The sequence below is a fragment of the Aphelocoma coerulescens genome, chromosome 4A (genome assembly GCF_041296385.1).
Source record: "Aphelocoma coerulescens isolate FSJ_1873_10779 chromosome 4A, UR_Acoe_1.0, whole genome shotgun sequence".
NCBI classification, from domain to species: Eukaryota; Metazoa; Chordata; class Aves; order Passeriformes; family Corvidae; genus Aphelocoma; species Aphelocoma coerulescens.
Window position 1 is genome coordinate 15096668 of NC_091018.1, and position 19282 is coordinate 15115949.

A 19282-nucleotide genomic window follows, 5' to 3' on the forward strand; every position below is an offset into this window, starting at 1 on the left:
CTCTTATTGAGTCTCCTCTTGTCTGAGTAAGCTTAACCATGTAGTGCCTGGTGTGTAGAGCACAGAACAATCCAAGGGACCCTGTAGGTGGGCCCTGGGATGGTTACAGGCTTCATTAGCCCCTGGAAGGGATATGACAATATGCAGGAAAAGGGCCATGTGAACTCAGCAAGCCACAAGTGACGCCTTTGGTAGGTAAAATCTACCTGGAGTTTTAATGACTTGTAAAGCCCTGAGAAAACCTCTCACTTGGTATTTATTGCCTTGAATGTCTTCCAACTGAACTTTATCTAAAATGTAGCTCAGCCCTTTTGGAAGCGTGCATGGCTCGGTTGGAGCTGTTAACACACCAAGCAGTTCTGCCCTTCCATGGACAGAAACCACAGCCCAGCCACAACGGGATGTAACTGGAGACTCTGTGTTACAGGGCTTTAGTGCATAAACATGCACATTCACACTTTGAAATAACACTAGCAAATATTGATCAAACATCTTGAAGCAGAATGTAAGCCCATGTAGTGTCTGAAGCAGGAGGAGGGTTTGGGTGGGCTGATGGATAATTGCATACATCAAACAGACTCCAGTGAGCCCTTTGCAGCCAGGGGAAAGTTGACAACAGCTGTGTTGGTAACCTTAATTTCAGAAGTAGCTGGTCTGGGAAAAAGTTAATCATATTTTAGGCACTGCCTACCGCCACTCAATCTCATTTCTATCACTCTCAAAGTCATGTATTTTTAAAAATACCAAAAGCAATTTAAAAATACATCTAACAGTAATCACTTCATTGGAAACAACACAGTGCAATAACATAAAACAGCAGCTACTTTCCTGTGAAGATTTATGAGACAGACTAGTTTTCTCACGACTTATGTTATTCCTGCCTTATTGTTTTGTCAGCATTGGATATGGAAAGTGGATGATATGTGAACACTCTCCAGCACTAGAAAGCTTCAGAGTTTTGATTAGGTAACAAAATTGAAAAAGTGAGTTTGCTTTCCCTGTTCAATCTCTGTGATTTAAATTTCAGTCTAACAAAGATGCCTAAGCAGTGAGCTGCCCTCTCCCAAACTCTCACTGGCTCTCGCAGTTCCTATCCAGAGCCTGATTCTGAATTTCCACTGCTGGGTCTGGAAATCCAAAGGGATTTTAAATGTCAGTCAGACACTGACTCTGCAGTGCAATGAGAGGTAAAATGATAGCAATGGTGAACAAATGGATACATGAAGATATTTCAGGGCATGTAAAACCACATTGAGACAGACCTTGTGATCACATCAGCGTGTTCGGCTCATGCCATGCCCAAGGAGAATCTGTCCCATGTTTGTGATGGCTGGCTGCAGCTGTCCCCTAGAAATCAACAGTGTGAGATGACAGTGATGGGCCAGAAACGAGGAGCCTGCACACAAAAAGCTCAGTAGTTAATGGGGGAATTTACACCCTGTGAAAACCTGGAGAATTCAGTGCAGAGTCCATCGCTTTGGAGATGGAAGGGTGCTCAGTGAGACACAGGCTGCCAGCTTTCAAAGGGACAACAGAAACCTCTGGGTTCGTTCCCCCACCTATTGCACTGAACCAGAATGTCTGCCCTGCATGCAGATACCAGCCTCTGTTAGACACTCAGCACCCCCTTTTACAGACATGCTCTCATCACTTGCACCTTCTTACACCAAATGCCTGCTTCATCTGCAGCAGTAATGCAAAGAGACAGCTCTCTGTGGCTTTTAAATCTAGAACAGTCATAGAAGTGAAATTTTATTCATACATATATTATATATATATCTACAGAGAGAAAATGTATAACTAATAAAATGGGGCTTTCTATATGCAGTTTTGCACCCTGTACATATTACAGAGCACTTTTATTATAATCAAACTAGAGCCAATTACATGAAACAGCACTAGTCTGGTATTATTGCTCTTGGTTTCTCACACCTTTTAGTCTACTTCCCCAATGGCACTCCCAATGGCATCTTGTCTGTTGTGTTTGTAAATTAATTGTGAGATTCTGAAACAAAAATTTATTCTGGAATTGTCATAATTCAATGTATTCTCTACTGGCATGCTGCATGTCCCAAGTTCCTTGGGTAGATCTGCTGGCTGCACAGCTGGCTGACATCTACCAGACACACTTGCTGATGAGAAACCATTTTGTAGGCTCAGGCCATATATTCATTATAATTTGTAGCAATTCAATAAAAATAAGTTGTCTGTATTCCTAACAGAACAGCAATTAATGTATATTGAAATAGTGATTGCTTTGCTGTAGTTCATTAGGAAGTCAAATTTTAATTCCTATTTAATTACAATTCAGTTACTACCATTTATTACCAATAATTCTAATGAGGTAAAGTAAGAGGTGTACTGAGGACTAATGAAAATGTTACAAAGGTTCATTTGAAATTCACACAAAAATTCCAATTTAATTACAATGGAATTACTTCTGTTTCACTCACATGGAGGGGGATGTGGTGTGATTCTTGCTGGAGGATCAGCCTCTGCCAGTCATGGGTGTTTGTTCATGATCCTCTGGGCTTCTGCACACGGGGCTGTGTCTGCTGGATGTTGATGTGCCAGGATGCAGCAGGGTGGGAGGAAGGGCACCTGCTCTGCTCTGCCTCACACAGAATCTGCTTCTGCACTTTGGTGCTGTGCAGGGCTGCACGTGCCCAAAGCCCCTGTCCACCCACGGCGCTCTCTTCCAAGGCCACCAGCTTTTAGGCAGAGCTCTAAAGGCAGGGCTGTGGTCAGACTGAAGGAACTGCAGAGTCAGGAGGAGAGGTGCAGAGGAGGATGTGGTGGTAAGTTCCCTCTGCCTTGGGTCTTCTGCAAGGAGATGGAGGTCGGGAGATGAAATGGAGAACAGCCCTCCTGACCAGCATCCATGTGGGAAGCATTTCTGAGTCACAATGAGATGGGAGTGGTTGTATGTAATGGAGGAGAGACTGAGATGTGTGTAAGAGGGCACAGTGAATTCAACAGGGATGTAAAGCTGGACAAAAAGGTGGAAAAATGGTGTCTTTGATTTTGACCTGAGCCTGGCAGGGACTCCACATGGTAATGGGGCTGGTAATGAGGCTTTTCTCTGGTAAGAGCTCTGCTGTGCTCTGCCTTTGGAGGCACCAGGACTGCAGATCATGAGATGTTGAAGTGAATTGCCCACTGATCTCTTAAAAATTGTTTTCAGAGGAGGCTGGGATGTATTAAAAAACAAGCCTAACAAGGAAGGGTAACAAGCCCCAGGCAGGCTTCTGAAGCCTGGCTTTGAGGGTCTGCCTTTTGCTTTTTCAGAAATGGGGATGCTGTTCCATATGTAAAACCAAGAGAGTGCATGGGTTTTCTTCCTCTTCCCATCTCCAGGAAAGATAGGCTCCAGTCTAAGCTGAGACTCACCTTTTGTTAGAAAATTACAGGGTCATTTCTCATTTAGCAAAGCAAGGCAAACTGATAAAGGGGAATTTGAGGACAGTAATTTTTGCTTTGAGTTATACAGCCTGAAGTGTTTGTGGGAAGTTACCATGTGCTTCCCTTGCTGGCATTAAGGTTTGATATCTAAAATTCCCCTTAAAAGCAATGAACCAAGTCTGTCCCTGGTGTAAGCTGTTTGCTGCACTCATAGGCACTCCACCAGGGACTGATTTGGTCAGATGTGCCTGATGCCACAGTCCTAACTCAGCAAAAGTATTCCTGTTCTGTATTCATCCCAAGGCACAGGATATTTATAACACCCACTTACTTAGGCCCTCATATTTTCCCTCATTCTAATTTCCCCCTTCTCTGTACTTCTGTGTGTGTCTATCACCTTTTTTCATGTCTCTCCAGATACATTTCCCAGCATAAGATAATTGAAAGTCAGTGAACTGAGTTCCAGGTTATTTTGCTAAAAGATGCCTATTATTTTGATGAAGCAGGTGCACAGAATTAAAAAAAACCCTCCATAATTGCTACTTTACTATCAGGCTTCTGCTGCCTAATCTTCTTTGATGTTGGTAGAACAAGCTTTCCATCTCTTCTAGGATGATTACAGGGAACATTGCTCTGTTCCTCCTACAGAATCCAATCCTGATGGATATTAAAGCTAGGTTATCAATTAAAGTTTCTTTATGTGCCGAGTGATTAGAGTCAGGATTGTGTGTGATTTCTAGCATAAAGCAAGTTTGAAGTGATTTCTGCCATTAATATTAATTAATCACTGATATGCCCAGTGCTCACAAATGAATGCACAAGGTGAGCATGTGTAATTTAGCACAGTAACCTGGGATTGAAATAACAACTGAACTGCTCCAATTTTAAACATTTGGCAACAGTTTTTATAAAATCTTCTTGGTATAATTAACTAAAAAAAAAAAATTAAAAGGAGAAGCCAAATGAGTAACTGGGATGTTAAAAGTGTGGCTGTAGTACTGAATCTTACCAAAATGGCTGGCTCTTGCCCTCTTATGCTCTGCTCTCACTTATGGCTCTGGCAAGCTTCAAATCATTAATAAAATTTAGTAAAAAATTAGTAAAAAAAGTAGTAAAATTTTTTATGCTGGTTGCTAGCTTTTCTGTGTGCAAACAATACCCAAATAGATGCATGCTGAAAGTATTAAAATGCATGTGGTAAAGAGAGAAAGGGCTTGAGGGAGGGTACTTGAGACAGTGTATGTGTTTGTACAGATTCAGTTTTGGCAGAGTGAAAATCTAAAAAGCATCTAATCTCACATCACTCACATCTCAACCTCCCTATGGGACTGGGCTACCCCTGAACTTGCTGGGGACTTGCAGGTGGGCATGTCAAACATCACAGATGTGAAACAGCCTCAGAAATGGGCATCCATTGGCAATTTAGGCCCTCACTGTGTATGAGTAAATAGCTTGCTTGCATTGAGGGAGAGGGTAGTGGCTGCTTTTTCATCCAGGGTGAGACAGGCATGTTTACACGTATTGAAACAGCTCTTAATCTGCAGTGTCTGATTGCCTCCTAAAGGGCAATGAAATTGAGCAAGGAATCATTAAAGGTCTTTTCCAACCTAAATGATTCCATGATTATTCCTGTCTTGGAGATGGAAAAGATGAGGACAAAAAAGTTAAGTTACACCAAAAACCAAAAGCAAAGTTGGAATAAATAATCTCCTCAGTCAGTCCTACACTTTAGATGATCCTGAAGTCAAAAAGTGATAGGACCATATGATTGACATAATGGCAAACAGGCACAGCGATGACCATTGCACCTCTGACAGATGAAAAGCTGGCAAATGGGATTTCATTATCCCACAACACTAATCACACAGTCCATTCCCACTTTTACTCTTGGCAGGAGCATGAACAGTGCTGCCAGGCATTAAGGGCCTATTTTTTACCTCCAGGCATGTGATGTTCTTTGCACATACAACATCATCAGGTGCAGGTGGCAAAAGAACGTGCTACTGCTTAATCAGCTGCACAGCTGCACCCAGGGCATCTTCCAGATGCTGTCAGGGTCCTCTTTTCAGCTGTGAACTGTTAACATGACTCATCTCTAAGACCCAAATTTACTGCTAGAGCTGATGCAGTACCTTTGGCCTCCCTGGAGCTGTATGTATTTACACCAGCAGTGAGTATAGCCAAGTGCATGTGGTAACTTGTGGCTTTTGCAAACACTTTCGAATTTCTCCCAAGAAATGCATCTCCTAGTTGGCCACTTCCTCATTTGCATCAGCACATCTTAAATCTGAGTCTTGTTCAGCAAATGCCCAGTTTATTCGTTACTCACATTGTCATAAATCTTACAGAAAAGCAATTATGAGGAAATCATATTTCATACTTTTATGGAATTCCTTAAAGCTGATGAGAGCAGCCAGATGGTTATTTTCATCAATGAACCTTCGATAGAGCATTAGGAAACAGAGATGGTGTCTTTTAATAGACCATTATTACCTGCCTTGGGTGCAAGGAGCTCTCATGCATTCCAAAAGTATATTAATGGCAGAGTAAAACACGACTTAGGAATAATATCTCCAGAAAGGGCCTTATTTTCCCTCTTAAAATGATTTTAAATGTATTTAGCTTTCACTAGCTGCTGCACTCACGTTCAGCATGGGAGGCCTGTGAGGTGAAACTACATTTCCAGCCCCCTGATACAGAGTCATGGGGCTCCTGCCCTGCACATGAACCACTGCAGATACTCAGTGTAGGTGCCAAGCATAGCTCAGGGCTGTGCAGAGGTGAGGGCACTCAGAGCCCAAAGGGCAGACACAGATCCTCTCATAGCTGGAGCAGGCAATGACACAATAAACCAGCAGAGGACCCTTGGCAAAGTGTTTTGCCTCCCTCTCCAACTCCTTTCCCCTCCAGCTTTCCTGCCCCAGCTGTTGGGCTCCAAAGGGGAAAGATGGGAATGGAGTTATTTCCAGGACAATGAGGTAACAGACATTTGGGAAGCTATGAGTGCTACTGCAGAGCAGGTTTTGCTCTCACCTATTTCTGACCATACTGAGCTTACTTTATCCATCTCCCATGTGAGGGTGGACTAGGAGAGTGGGATGGGATGGGATGGGATGGGATGGGATGGGATGGGATGGGATGGATACTGTGTCCTGCTGGACTCAATTTTGAGTTCAGCAACTCCTGGATGGAGCACACAGGCAAAGGAGCACCTTCCAAAGAGCTTCCCTACAGCAAACAATGAGGAAATATTCTCCAGACACTGAAGCTGAGGGAGAAGAGGTTCAAGCAAGGGAATATTAAAAAAGGAATGTAATGGAGGTTAACTGGGATAATGGACAGGCACTTTTGGTTTTAAAGAAAGCTGCTGTCTATGGGAGATGCTGATTCCAGGGAAGGCCAAGACAAAAGCTTTGGGGAAACCCAAGACAAGATTTGGCTGCAGCAAGGGGTAAATGGGAAATTCTGTGCTGCTTCCACAGGGTGTTTGAAGGAAAGAGGTTGACAGAAAAATGGATTTCTCTGTTTTACGAGAGATAAAGCATAAATGTTTCAAAGTCTAAAGGAGGGAATGATGAGAAATGCTTACAGAAGTGCTTGCCATAGTTATGGAGCACGGTGTGCACAAGCACCCACGGTGGCTGTGCTGTGCTGTGCTCCTCCTGCAGCAGCAGAAGGGATCAGTCCAGCCACAGGGCTCCTCGGGGCCTTCACCTCCATCCATGGGCAAGCAGCAAGGAGGTGAGCAGCCTGTGATTCAGGAGATGAACCTGTGTCTGCCAACAAACATACATTAATGCCATTATCTCCCAAAACAGGAAGGCTGCAGTTTCCCAGCTTAGCAACAACAGGGCAACAGCTTCACCCAGGGTTGTGTCTGAGGCTTGTGCTGCTGCAGATCAGCCCCGGGTGCTGCCCCAGGAGCTCCTGCAGGCTCTGCTCCCCTGGCCCCAGGCACCTGTGTGCCCCAGTGACACCTCAGGGAGCAAAGCTGTGAGACACAGGGCATTTGGAGCAAATTAACAAAATCAACAGAATAATATTCACTCCCTTCCATCACTACTGATTGAAGGTAAATTAAGTTGAGCTCTAAACCAGTCTTAAAGCCTTTCCACATGTGACTCTTAATTAAAGTTATGAATTTTATAGGGTTGTTTTTTCTTTTGGCTGAATAACATGAATTCTTCCTCCTCCTTTCTGCTCAGGTAGCTTTTCCTTTAACAATCTTCACAGATCATCTTTAAGGAAAAGGAGAGCAAGCAATTAATAAAAGTGTGAACAGGTGGTTGCTCTGCTACTAAAAAAGATCAGCAGTGCAATAATTTCCTAATTATTATTATACCTTTTAAAGGGTTTTAGATACAGTATAATATATTTCCCCATTGCTTCTTCTGGCACCCCTCTTGCTCCTGGCATTATTTCTTATTCAGAATAATAATTAATGAGAATTGAGGTATCTAATATATATTTTATTCCTTTTGTTTCAGTCCCTTAAGTAACCATCTTGTCACATTTGTTATGCAAATTTTCACACATTGCTTGTAATTTCAGCAATATGTGAGAATGCCTCTCAAAAACGCCTTGAGTATTTTATTTCATATATTTGTAAAAAATTATTGGGTTTTTTTCTTGAAAGCAACATTTTTCCAGAGCTCTTGAGAGAAATGGGTGAAGCTTGCATAATTGCTCTTGCTTTATTGAAGTAAAGGAAAGCAAAGGAACATTTCTAAGCATAAGGTAGTGATAGCAACAACATGATAATGATAATGATGATGATGATGATGATGATAATATTTTGTTTTCTTTTTAAGAGAGCACCCTGGTCTTGCTTAAGGGCTGCAAAATGTACAACTATAAACAAAGTAAGTACAGTCTCCACTTGGATAGGTAAGTATTGTGCATGTTTTTAACTGAAGTTATTTAATGCAGATGATGGACCACATCAAAGACACAATGCTCTAGTGAGAGTGCAGCACATCCACTGTGCGTTTGTCAGCTTGGTCTGTTTGCTTCTAAAAGTTTTGTTGTCTAACAGAAATCATCCTCCCTGTGGGCTGAGTAAAGGGATATTTAGGCACAAAAATCCGGAGGGGCTAATGGAGCTTCTGAGTGATGGAGCAGCTTTTGGAGCAGAGCAAGGCACGGGAGCTTTGCTCAGCCCCCTTGCAGGTCACGGTGCAGGACACCAGTGTGGCAGGAGCCTGTCCATCCCTGGCCCTGGGCTCAGGCTCACAGCTGCTGGAGCTGGGGCTGTGTGAGGAGAGCCAGGCATGGCACCTGTGAGGGCAGACTGCAGCCTGCTGGCGCTGGCACAGTGCTTGAGGTTTGGCTGATAAGCCCTGCTTTCCTTCACAACTTCAGGTTTAGAGCTGGTCAGTTGAGGCAGGTGATATCCAGGCTTGGACTTAAGTGTTCAAATATCCCAAATATTCCTGGCTGAGCTGTGCAGATGCCCTGCAGATGCACTCCCTCTCTACTTCTCATCACCTAGGAAAAGGAAAGGCACTGACTGCCTGGTTTTACCTGCCCCATCTGTTCTTCCAACAACCACCTCAGGTAGGACTTTCTGCTGTGCTGATGATGGGTCTGTCCCAATGGACCAAATGATAGAATTCCCATTCCTTGCAGCAGGAGCAGGATGAAAACTCAGTGAACTTCTGAAAGCATTTCCTCACAGACTGTCCTGGACCAAGGATTACTTCAAACTTAGAGAACTGAAGAACAAGTGGTTGATCTGGGAATTCATCTCTCATGTAGTCCATGTAATTTATTTTCACTCATTCTGGATGTCCACCAGGCATGTCCACCACCCATTCCTTGGGATCTGCAGCTGTACCTGTGCACTTGAGATAGGAGTGTCCCAGGTTCAAAACATAGATGGATGGGCTCAAGCCAACCTGTTTTCCTGCTGAGTTCAGCTGTACTTTTCCTGCATGAAGCTACAGATGTCCCTGTTAAGTTGCAGATGTGCACAAAGCAGAGCACTCATCTATTAGGGCTGCATTTTGGATTTTGCAGCCAGCAAGTGTCCATCTGTGGGATGGCATAAGGTAATTTGTCCTGAGCCTGTTTAATTTTAAACATGTGTGGGCAGAAAAAATACTTTCCTGGATTAAACTACTGTATTGAGCACCTCACAGAATTGGTCCTTACTTGGAAAGACAGTGTAGATTCATGTGGGATATCTTAGCATACAGTCCAGAAGGGGAGAGGAACAGAAATCTCTTACCTGAGTGGCCAGTGGGACCCTGTGTGCATGCATGTATGAGGACTCAGACTTTCATTCCTGAAGGGAAGCCTTCCATGTGCTTGCGTTGCTTGCAGCCATGGAAAAATAAGGAAACTTGGGCTTCTTATGTGGCAGACTAATAGGGGTATTATGAATCTATCAGTGCTGTACAACTCAGTGAGCAGAATTTTTCCTTAAAGATTCCATATATTATCTTCCAAAAGGAGTCAGTAGGCCTGGAGTACTTACTGAATGTTTTCACTATGGTTTTATACTGGCAAGGATCCTGGGGTCATGCAACTCTCCCACCTGGGTCTCTCTTTTACCTTTAATCATATTTTTACAGTGTTGGATAGTGGCAGCCATTTGTCCACAGAGTCCCTTCAAGGCCTTGGCAATGTATTCCTGGTGACCTTTTCCATACTTTGTTGGAGATGTGGTCAATGCTAGCCTCAAATTAACCTATGAATAGAATGATTAATTAGGCAAATTTGAGGGAAAGTCAGATCTATTTTTAAACTGTTCCACCTTGCTGAAGAGTGGAAATTCTCTGTAGAAAAAGAGTGATTCCTTTCTATACCAAAATATCCAGGGTGGTTATATGGAATGAAAGCTGTGAAATGTGATATTTTCAGTGCTGTAATGGGTGGATATGGGGAGCTGAGGTTTGAGTTTGGGCTTTTGTGCCCTCTCTGCTCAAGTTCAAAACCATAATTTATTGTGAAATTAAAGATGACTTTGTTTTGGACAACTACAGAAAATGTCTTTCAACATTAACAATTTGGGTAGTGAGGGAGGGTGAAGGGTGGCATGACTGTGCATGTGTGTGCCAGCAGCAGTGGGAAGTAGCTCTTTTTCACCCTCCTGCAGTCTCCAAGCCTGGCATCCCTCAGGTGGCCCGAAATTACTCCAGCAGTCCATCCTGTGAAGGATGCTGAGTGCCACACACACCTTTGACTCCTGCCTCACACTGCCCTGCAGCCGGCCCGGTCTCTCTGGCACTTCAGAGGCAGCGCTGTCCCTGTCCACTCCAAGTTACTTGTGGTCAATGCCCAGTGCCTTTGAGGGCCAACATCAGGGATCAGTGACTCTTTTAGCACCACTGATAGATTTTCCTCCTGCAAAAGAGTGAGAAGTAGCAGGTCCTGAGCATCTGAATGCCAGCTTCTGCTGGGAACCATCACTGCCTCTGAAACAAGCCCTGGAGTCGCAACAGCTGAACTTGGAGCAGAGCCTGGTGTGGGATACTCTCATTTAAACTGGGAGAATCAGGAGGTGTAACTCTGGGACTTCTTAGTCTGGTGTTTTCTATGTAGGAAAAAAACCGAATATAGCAAACCACTTATTCCCAAAGATTCGAAAAGCTAATTGGGAGGGAGCTAAAACCAGCCTTGTATGTAAATAAGGAACGATAGTTTGCCCTCCCCATCCTAAAAAAGCCATGCAATAAAAATGTAAATATCTCCCTTAAAGGCTTTCTTAATAAACCCTGTAATTTCCTTAAAATTCTTTCTATAATATCAAAATCCTAAACCACTTTGAGATGAGCTATTTTAGACTGTAATTGGGCTATTCATTCCCTATGCATACAGTGATCCTAATCTAATATGTAACAAGAACTTAAAAGCTAATCAATAATGGAACACGATTCTCTATCAGTAGAGCTGCCTGTTGACTCCTGTGAGAGGGATCTTCACAAGACAGCTCAGCTCTGATGACAGCCTAATATTTATTTTAAACATGAAGTTGAAACATCATCTTTCTCTGTATTGTCACTTCCAATTATTTTTGGAACAAAAACACCAGGGGAAATGAGATCCTCATCCTGAAGAGTACATTCATATTTGATAAATAGCCACAGATTCTGGAGAATGTTTACTGAAATGTGGGCTTGGAATGCTTTCATGTACATTTTACTAGAGCCATTGAGTATCTGCTGCAACATGTGTCCAGGTAATTTTACCAAGCTGCCCCTTTCCTACGCCTTAGAGGTTAAGAAAGAAAAAGGGCTGATTATCCTGGTGTGGGCTTCCATGTTTTCCCTGAATAAAACTAAGGTAAAATTAGCATTGAGAGGAAATCGAAGTGAACTGTTCTTCAGTGGAAGTCAATAAGCTCTTTATACCCTCACGTACAAAAGACAAATTCCCACTTTTTATGTCTAGGCAGTGGTTTGAGATGGAGAGGGTGGAGGGAAGGGTTAAGTGAGTACACAGATGTGCCTAAACCATATCAATCATAGCATGAGAAATGCTGTCCTTTTAACAGGCAGACCGAACCAACCCGCACAGCTGGATTTTGAATTTTATAAGCTCCCTCAATAAAATGCAAGTGGAAGACATCTTGCATCATTCCCACAGCTCTGACCATTTGGGCATTGCACCACTTTCCCTCGGAGCCACCCTGGGGAGGGAGGAGCTGGAGCCCCACGGCTGGAGCCGTGTACAGCCCCCTTGCCGCTGTCTGGAGACAATTAACATGCACTGCAGAAATACAGGGCAGGGTTCTGATGTCACATACACTTCCACAAAGTCTGTGGGTTTAATCTGGAATTACTCAGGGTATGAGGGATCAGGAGCCGGCTGGGAAAGCTCCTCTCTAGAGGGTCCTAAATGCCAGCAATTTCACGTGATTATTTATTGAGCTTCATAATAGTGCATATATCCTCATGCACACCCTTTCTCCTACAAATTACCCTACAACTTTCCAGCTTTCATTACATTGTAGAGGTTAAAGCTTTCCTAAGTAATCAAAACATCCAGGAAGGAAAGCTTGCTAAATGCTGAGCTAAGCTTAAACACTGACCCTATCTCTTAACTGTAAAAAGAACTTTATGTACACCGTAAAAAGTAATAATTGCTGTGGTAACTGCTCGTTCATATTAACTGAAGGCGTAAATAGAGTTGTGTAACACAGACTGGGCTAATGTTGGGAGCACAAGGGATGTGTGCCCATTGAAAGGTTTAATTGATACGTGTCCTAAAGGAAAATTTGCTTTTTTACCCCCATAATAGGTATATTTAACGTCTTTAAGGCAGTTCTCTTTCATCCTGCTCCCACTCTTGCCTTGCAAACCCTTTGAGTATAGAAGGCAATTAGACAGTTGCAAGAAGATGACAAATCAAACATGAGCTGTGTTTACCCTTGTTTCACTCCTGGTTTTAACAGTGCAATAACTCAACCCTGTCCTTTTCTCAGGTGATGCCCCATATTTCAGCTGTGCCACACAGAGGGAGGGAGTTAAAGTATGAGTTCCTCCTTTTTGTGGTGGATTATTCCCAAGCTTGGACTCTGCTATCATTGATTCTTTGTCACATCCTTTTGCCAGTATTTTGATCACTTCCATAGTAAAAAATAATTTAATTTTAGGTGCCATGAGAGGTCTGTAGGAAACAACGCCAATGGAATGACTGGGAATTTTATACAAGCCAGCTCTGGACCTGCAACTACACTGGGCTGGGACAATGCATTTACCCCACCTGCTCAATGAGACACTATGGGTTAATTCCCCGGGCAGTTGGGAAAGTCACACCCTATGCATCCAGCCCAAGAAGCATAATGAATGTACTTAGATTGCAAAAGATATCTCCTATCTTTACACAAACACACTCTCCATAAGCCTTAGTTTAGAATTTTCCCTTTGCCTCACTGAAGCTCAGTCTGCACCTTGAATAATACATGTAAGTTTTTGATTGACATGCAGTTCTAAGCATTTAGCTATCTTGATGTCTTGTCAAGTCATCCTTTGATAAAAGCATTTTAGGTGCCATGAAATGTAATCACTTCACTGCAGCATTCTACATTGCAGATTCAAGTTTCTCTGCACATTTTTCAGCTGAAGATCTTGGCAACGTCAATAGATCTGTTCCATGGGCGATTTTGGATGGATCTATTAATATTGCCTCTAAGAGTAATAAGTCCCACTCCTTTACAAAGTGAATCATCTGTCTCTCCTGTGGACAAGTGAAATTCTCTCTCATTGGAGTCGTAGTCCACAAGTTGGCAGGGTTTCCTGTTTTGTTAATAGTCTTCATACAGCAATGAAGTCATTTCAAAAGATGTTCAGCCCAGTTTTGGGGCCAAGTAGTACGTCTTGGCTATTTGTTCTTCTAGACAGGCCATGTCACCATTAGTCATACTTCAGAGTGATGGTTTACTTTCATTATTCACTGACTGCACTGCTTCTGATTCAATGCTTTCCAACTCAGCAAGATTTTCCTGTGCTAATTCATCTGAATCATTTCTAGAAGAGTTTATATCAAAGGACACATTCTCAATGTTAATAAAGTGCAGTGGCTTTGAAACAGCTTGCAATTCTGGTTCTTTAAAAGTGTGCTTTTTAGGGATGTTTATGCTATGTGTGTGAGCACAGTGTGGGCCAGTAGGTGTCTTAACGTGATTGATAGTCCTTTCCCTTTTTATTTACGTTCTATTTGGGACCTCTAGCACACACTCACTGTGCAACCAGGACTGGGCTAACGTGGCTCCAGACTTAGCACTGAGGCTACTGCAGCAAAACCAGCAGCCCCAGACTGGTTTAGGACATGACTCCCAGAGGCCACCACTCACAAGACTCTAAACCTGGCCACCTGACAGGATTGTTTTACCTGATCACTCACTTCAAATGAGGATAACTGAGATCGCCTGGAATGGCTCAATACTGCAGATTTTTGGTAGGGCTCAAGTGCTTTGTGTGTGCTGATGTGGGCCCATCTCCTCTCAGTTTATTTGGGACAGACAGTTTCTATGGTACACATCTGGATCTATATACCTGGAACTCAGGACAGGGGCTTTCTTTTTTTGAAATAGTGTCATTTCTGAATGAGTTTTCATTCACTTGAGGGCTTCTTGGTTTGGTTGCCATTTCTGAACTTCCCCCACAAACAGAAGTCTATCAGGTTTCCTGTACTCTCACATTCCTGGGTTGACATCATCTGGTGTGTCCTACTTTACTGAAGCCATCTCAGAACTTAAGGAAACAGAATAAAGGACATGCTGTAACTCAGGCTGAAGTTTTCTGAGTGCTCTGGGGAGAACCTAGAGAAGTTACCCTAAAATTGGGGAACGTCTGTGGTCAGAGTGAAGAGAAGGAGAATTTTGACAATTGAGGGAAAAAAAAGTTGCTTTGGAACTAGAACAAGAGTTGCTCAAGTGTTCACAAGAAACAGAAATTCTGTTATTTTAAAATTTTCCAACTAATGCTAATTACCAAGAGTATGTTGAGCATGTGATTCCACGGCAGGCCCCAAAGACCCTTAGGACTGATGTTACCACACTAACTTAACCCTTTATAATCACATCCCTTGAATTTCTATAGAGTCAATGAAAAGAAAGGGGATGTAACATCTGGTCAATAATAGTTATTTTTAGGCCTGAGTATAGACTTGTATTCAGACTGCTTTGAGTGGCCTCTTATCTTGAAAAAAAAGCCAAACTCAAGTATCAGATTGGTTAGGGTGAAACAGATTCTCTGAAGTTGCCAAGTTTCTTCTCTTCGTGATCAGTGGAAGGACTCGTGCTTCCAGTCAATAAATTTGGGATGTTTTTCTGAATACCTGGACAGGTTTTGTCTTGAATTTGGAGGTGCCTGTTGATTTTAGATGCCTGGAGGCTTATGTGTGTTTGCAGGGTGGGAGGTCTGCTCAGCTCAGCAGCTTCAAAGAGAGAAAACACAAATCTCAGCTCTGCCCATCACTGCCCATCCTTGATAACCTGGCATTTTCCTCTGGTAATGCTTGAAACTGTGCCACTTTTCCCTCACCTTTCCATCTCCCCTCTCCCACCTCAGAACACTTTTTGGGTTTTCTGATTCCCATTTGGCATGGCTGACATCTGAGCCCTGGGATTACTGATTGTTCTTGTTGCTGTTCAGATCCCTTCAAGCTCCAAACCAGTACAAAGCTCTGGGCTTTCAGCCAATTTACTCACAGGTTTATCATATGCTGACATTGTTTCTCTATAAATAGGTCTACCTTTACTGACATTATGGATTCAACTGCCTCTCTTCTCACTAATTCTCTTTTTAATGTATCTAAACTGTCTTCGTATTTCACCTAATGAAAGGCTGAAGTCAGAGGGGTAGAGGTTGAAGAGGTTAAACTGTGAGCATAAAGGTCTTGGGCTTTAAAGTCAAAGTTTGCTATGGGAGACCCACAAGCTTGTCAGTGGAGCAAATCTGCAAGTCCAAGCTCTCTTTTCCCCTAGAAAATATAAGCCATCAAGTCAATTTCACATTTTATTACTAATAATCTGAAATAAAAGGAGATTATTTTGCAAACTGCTCCATCTGATACATTTATGTGTTAACAAAGACCCTAATCTGCCCATCTTTGGTAAGAAAGAGCAAATTATCCCTCAGAGATAGGAACACAACTCACTTGCTGTTTGTCTTGGAGTAAATCCAAATGAACAGACCAAACATGTAGTTGTGCTGCTTGTATATTAAATTCAGCTTTAATAGATCATTTGTGCATTTTCTATATATAGGGTTGGGTTTTTTGGTGACAGTTGTGGCACTGTCTGTATACAGCACAGCCCTCCAGTGCTGTGGCAGCAGAAGTGCTCAGCAGTGCATCATTCATGCAGGCAGCGGCACTGTCCTGCAAGGTGGAGGGACAGTGCTGCACCCTCACCACAGGGAAGGACCAGTGGCCCACCCGGGCAGCGTGGCAGCCACTGGGCCATGCATTGTGCCCTGCAGACAGCTGCAAGGCTGGAAATTCATTGCACCCTTGCAGAAAACAAGTTCTCCACAGGCAGGTCTTTGGAGACGGCAGCAGCAGCAGATCCCAGGCTGCAGAGCGGTGCTGAGTGCCCAGGGAGGTGCTGAGGGCCGGGATCAGGGCTGTGCAGGGAGGAGAAAGAGAAGGCTGAAGAATGAGATTGGTGTGGGGAAAAGTCCACTGGCACACAGGACTAAGAGCCATTCAAGATGAGCAAACATGGTAGCAGCTCTGCTGAGGGCTCCAGAAAGCTCCAGAGGTGCGGGGGAAGCTGCACTGACCCACAGCTGCACAGGCCTGACAGACCTCCAGGGACAGGGTCAACCTGAGGATGTGGCTGGCAGCTCAGCATCTTCACAGCACAGCTGTGTCCTGTCCTCACTGTGCATCCGTGCCAGGCTGGCAGAGCAAAAGCCCTCCTTTGCTTCCTGGTTGATCTTGTGACATTTGGGCTGCTGGACTCAGCTCTGGCATGGCTCACCCAGGCCACGGAGGCCACTGGCAGCCACCCCTTCCTCTGCCAGGCTGGGAGCCCTCGTTCTCCTGGTGGCACCTCGGAACTGCCTTCAGGCAAATGTCCTCAGCAGGGCAGGAGAGTGAATTAAACACTCCGGGCTGGCAAGGGAAGCTGCCAAGGCTGCCAGAACAATATGTCATCAAATTCCATACTGAAACCAAACAGCTTCTCCCTCCCCAAATAAATCATAAGAAAGAAGAAAATGTTTCACATTTTTAAAAGTTTAGACTATCTCTGACTTCAGACATGTTGCCATTAACCTAGGATTTAATCAGGGATTTTCATTTGCTCCTCGTTCTGAACTATAATGAGCCCTTTAACAGTGTAAATAAAAAGATCTAAAGATTCAATAAACTATAATGTCACAAACAGCAATCAGCTACATTGTGAGGCCTCAGTGTTAAAAAGCATCTCACAGCTGGAAACAAATGCTTCTATATAACATTGTAAATAACCTCTAAGCCCACTACTAATTAAACTGAAGCCTCTCTTCTCCTGGGCATTGAATATATGAACCAATTAAGAAAATATAATTTGTTTTTTGAGAGACCTGTGCTGTACCTCTTAAAAAAAAAAAAAGAGGAGGGGGAGAGATATGGAAAGACCCAGTGACAGAGAAAGAAAGGGAAAGGAAAGAGGGGAAAGAAAAGAAGAAAAGAGTTCCACAGGAGGGACCACACTGATGTGCTGGGGTTACAATAATGAGACATTTCTGCTTTAAGCAAATTTTGCACCTGTAACCTGCAGAAATATAGCCATAGCACTTGAAAAATTACTTCAATGCTGCACAGTGCCATGAAAATTTATCTTTGAGATGATTTTATTGCATGGTTACCCTAGGCAATTAAATCAATAAATCTTAACTGTCAGAGAGGTTGGCCCACTGCCAGGAATAAATGAAATGCGCCGAATCAGTAAATAAAAGGTTTCTGACAACTCATTCTAGGAATTATTTAGCAGTTGGGCTTTTTGTTGGTAGTGGTGTTGGTGTTCCTTTTGTCTCCAGCATTTATTGACATTCTCCATGAGAAATGATTATGCTAACATAAACAATGTAACCCAGGGGTGTAGATGGATGGGAGAGAAGAGTCAGGCTCTTCAGGGTAATAAATTACCCTCCTGGAATTGCACACAAACAGCAACTTTGGGGGGCTGATAGCACCGGCAGAGGCAATTAGAGAGCTGGGGCCTGAGCCATGGGCTGGCAACGCATCGGCAGCCCCAGTGCCAGGCACTGGGAGCTTTGTGTGCTGGCCCACGGCGGTGCCTCATTATTAACATAGATGTGCTCTTTTCATTGATTGATTCAGAGATGATTGAGATTGAAATGCCTCCTTGAGACACAGAGGTGACATTTCTGTTGATCCAGAGTCCAGTGTTCACCACAGGAGATGCCAGTTTTGACAGTGAAATCATAGTTACGCCTGTGTAAACCCTGAGTGGTCAATGCAGCTGCATTGTTTTTCATGCTGGTGTTATAAAACTGAAGGCCCAAGTCTGTTTTCACTTACCCTGGGATTTGACATTTTAAGTTAGTGTGGAATAACCTGTAGTTAGGCTTAGGCTCTCTCTCCCTGTGGTGAGATCAGGTGACCTGATATAAACAGATGGATTTTTAGTCACTGTGGTCATCTACTTCTAATACAAACAGGCCACCAAGTTCACCTGCTAAGTCCTGGTTCAATCTTCCTTTACTGGCTGAACAAGCCCACTCCTCCAGCAGGGCAGCAGCTGCTGGGATAATGATGGGGGCAGCCCTGGCCACAGGGGATCGGCATATTCCCAATGCCACTGGTGACAGGGACACCAATGTCAGAGCAATCTGCTGTGCTGAGCACTGAAGGAGGCCTTGCCTGCCTAGACTAGAACTAATTAGATGGTTTGCAGGGCCAGTCCCTCACCACCATCACATTGGGACAGTCTGGAGAATATGGGTCTTTCCTTGAGTCAACACCAGCTCTATGGATCCAGCCAAGGAGGGATTTATCTGAGTAGTGTGGAAAAGAGCCTGCTGTCAAAATGTCTGTATCCAGTCTCTGGACACCCAAGTGACCTTCAGTCATGGGAGCCCTTAGGGAGAAACTCATGTCTCTGCCTGAAGCTGGCAGAGGCTCACCGAAGCCTGGTCCAAGCCAGAGACATCATGTCATCTTGGCTGGGGAATATTTCATTTGAAAGTATTTCCTTCAAGGTCCTCTATGGTTCCTCAATGCCAATGTCAGAGTTTCCTGGCCATATTGCTCCACTGACATGTCCTGTCCAAGCCATGATTTTGCAGCCTTTGTGCTCTCCTGGGGCAAATTTGCTGCTTCCCACTGCGGGTGTGTGGAACCAGGCAGGAGGACACTGAGGAACAGCAGCTCAGCCTCAGGGCTTCAGCAGTGCTGGGTGGTGGCCGGGGCACTGGAAATG

General features: G+C 43.7%; 1 long non-coding RNA gene across 2 annotated transcripts; it reads left to right on the forward strand.

Moving 5' to 3' along the window:
* Window positions 1-7226: 7226 nt before the first annotated feature.
* Window positions 7227-9665, forward strand: LOC138110226 (uncharacterized). 2 transcript variants are annotated; one of them, XR_011150830.1, is made up of 3 exons: window positions 7227-7474; window positions 8214-8289; window positions 9031-9665. It is a non-coding gene; the product is annotated as an uncharacterized lncRNA (long non-coding RNA). The 2 variants fall into 2 exon arrangements; XR_011150831.1 differs by having other exon boundaries at window positions 8214-8264.
* Window positions 9666-19282: the final 9617 nt, after the last annotated feature.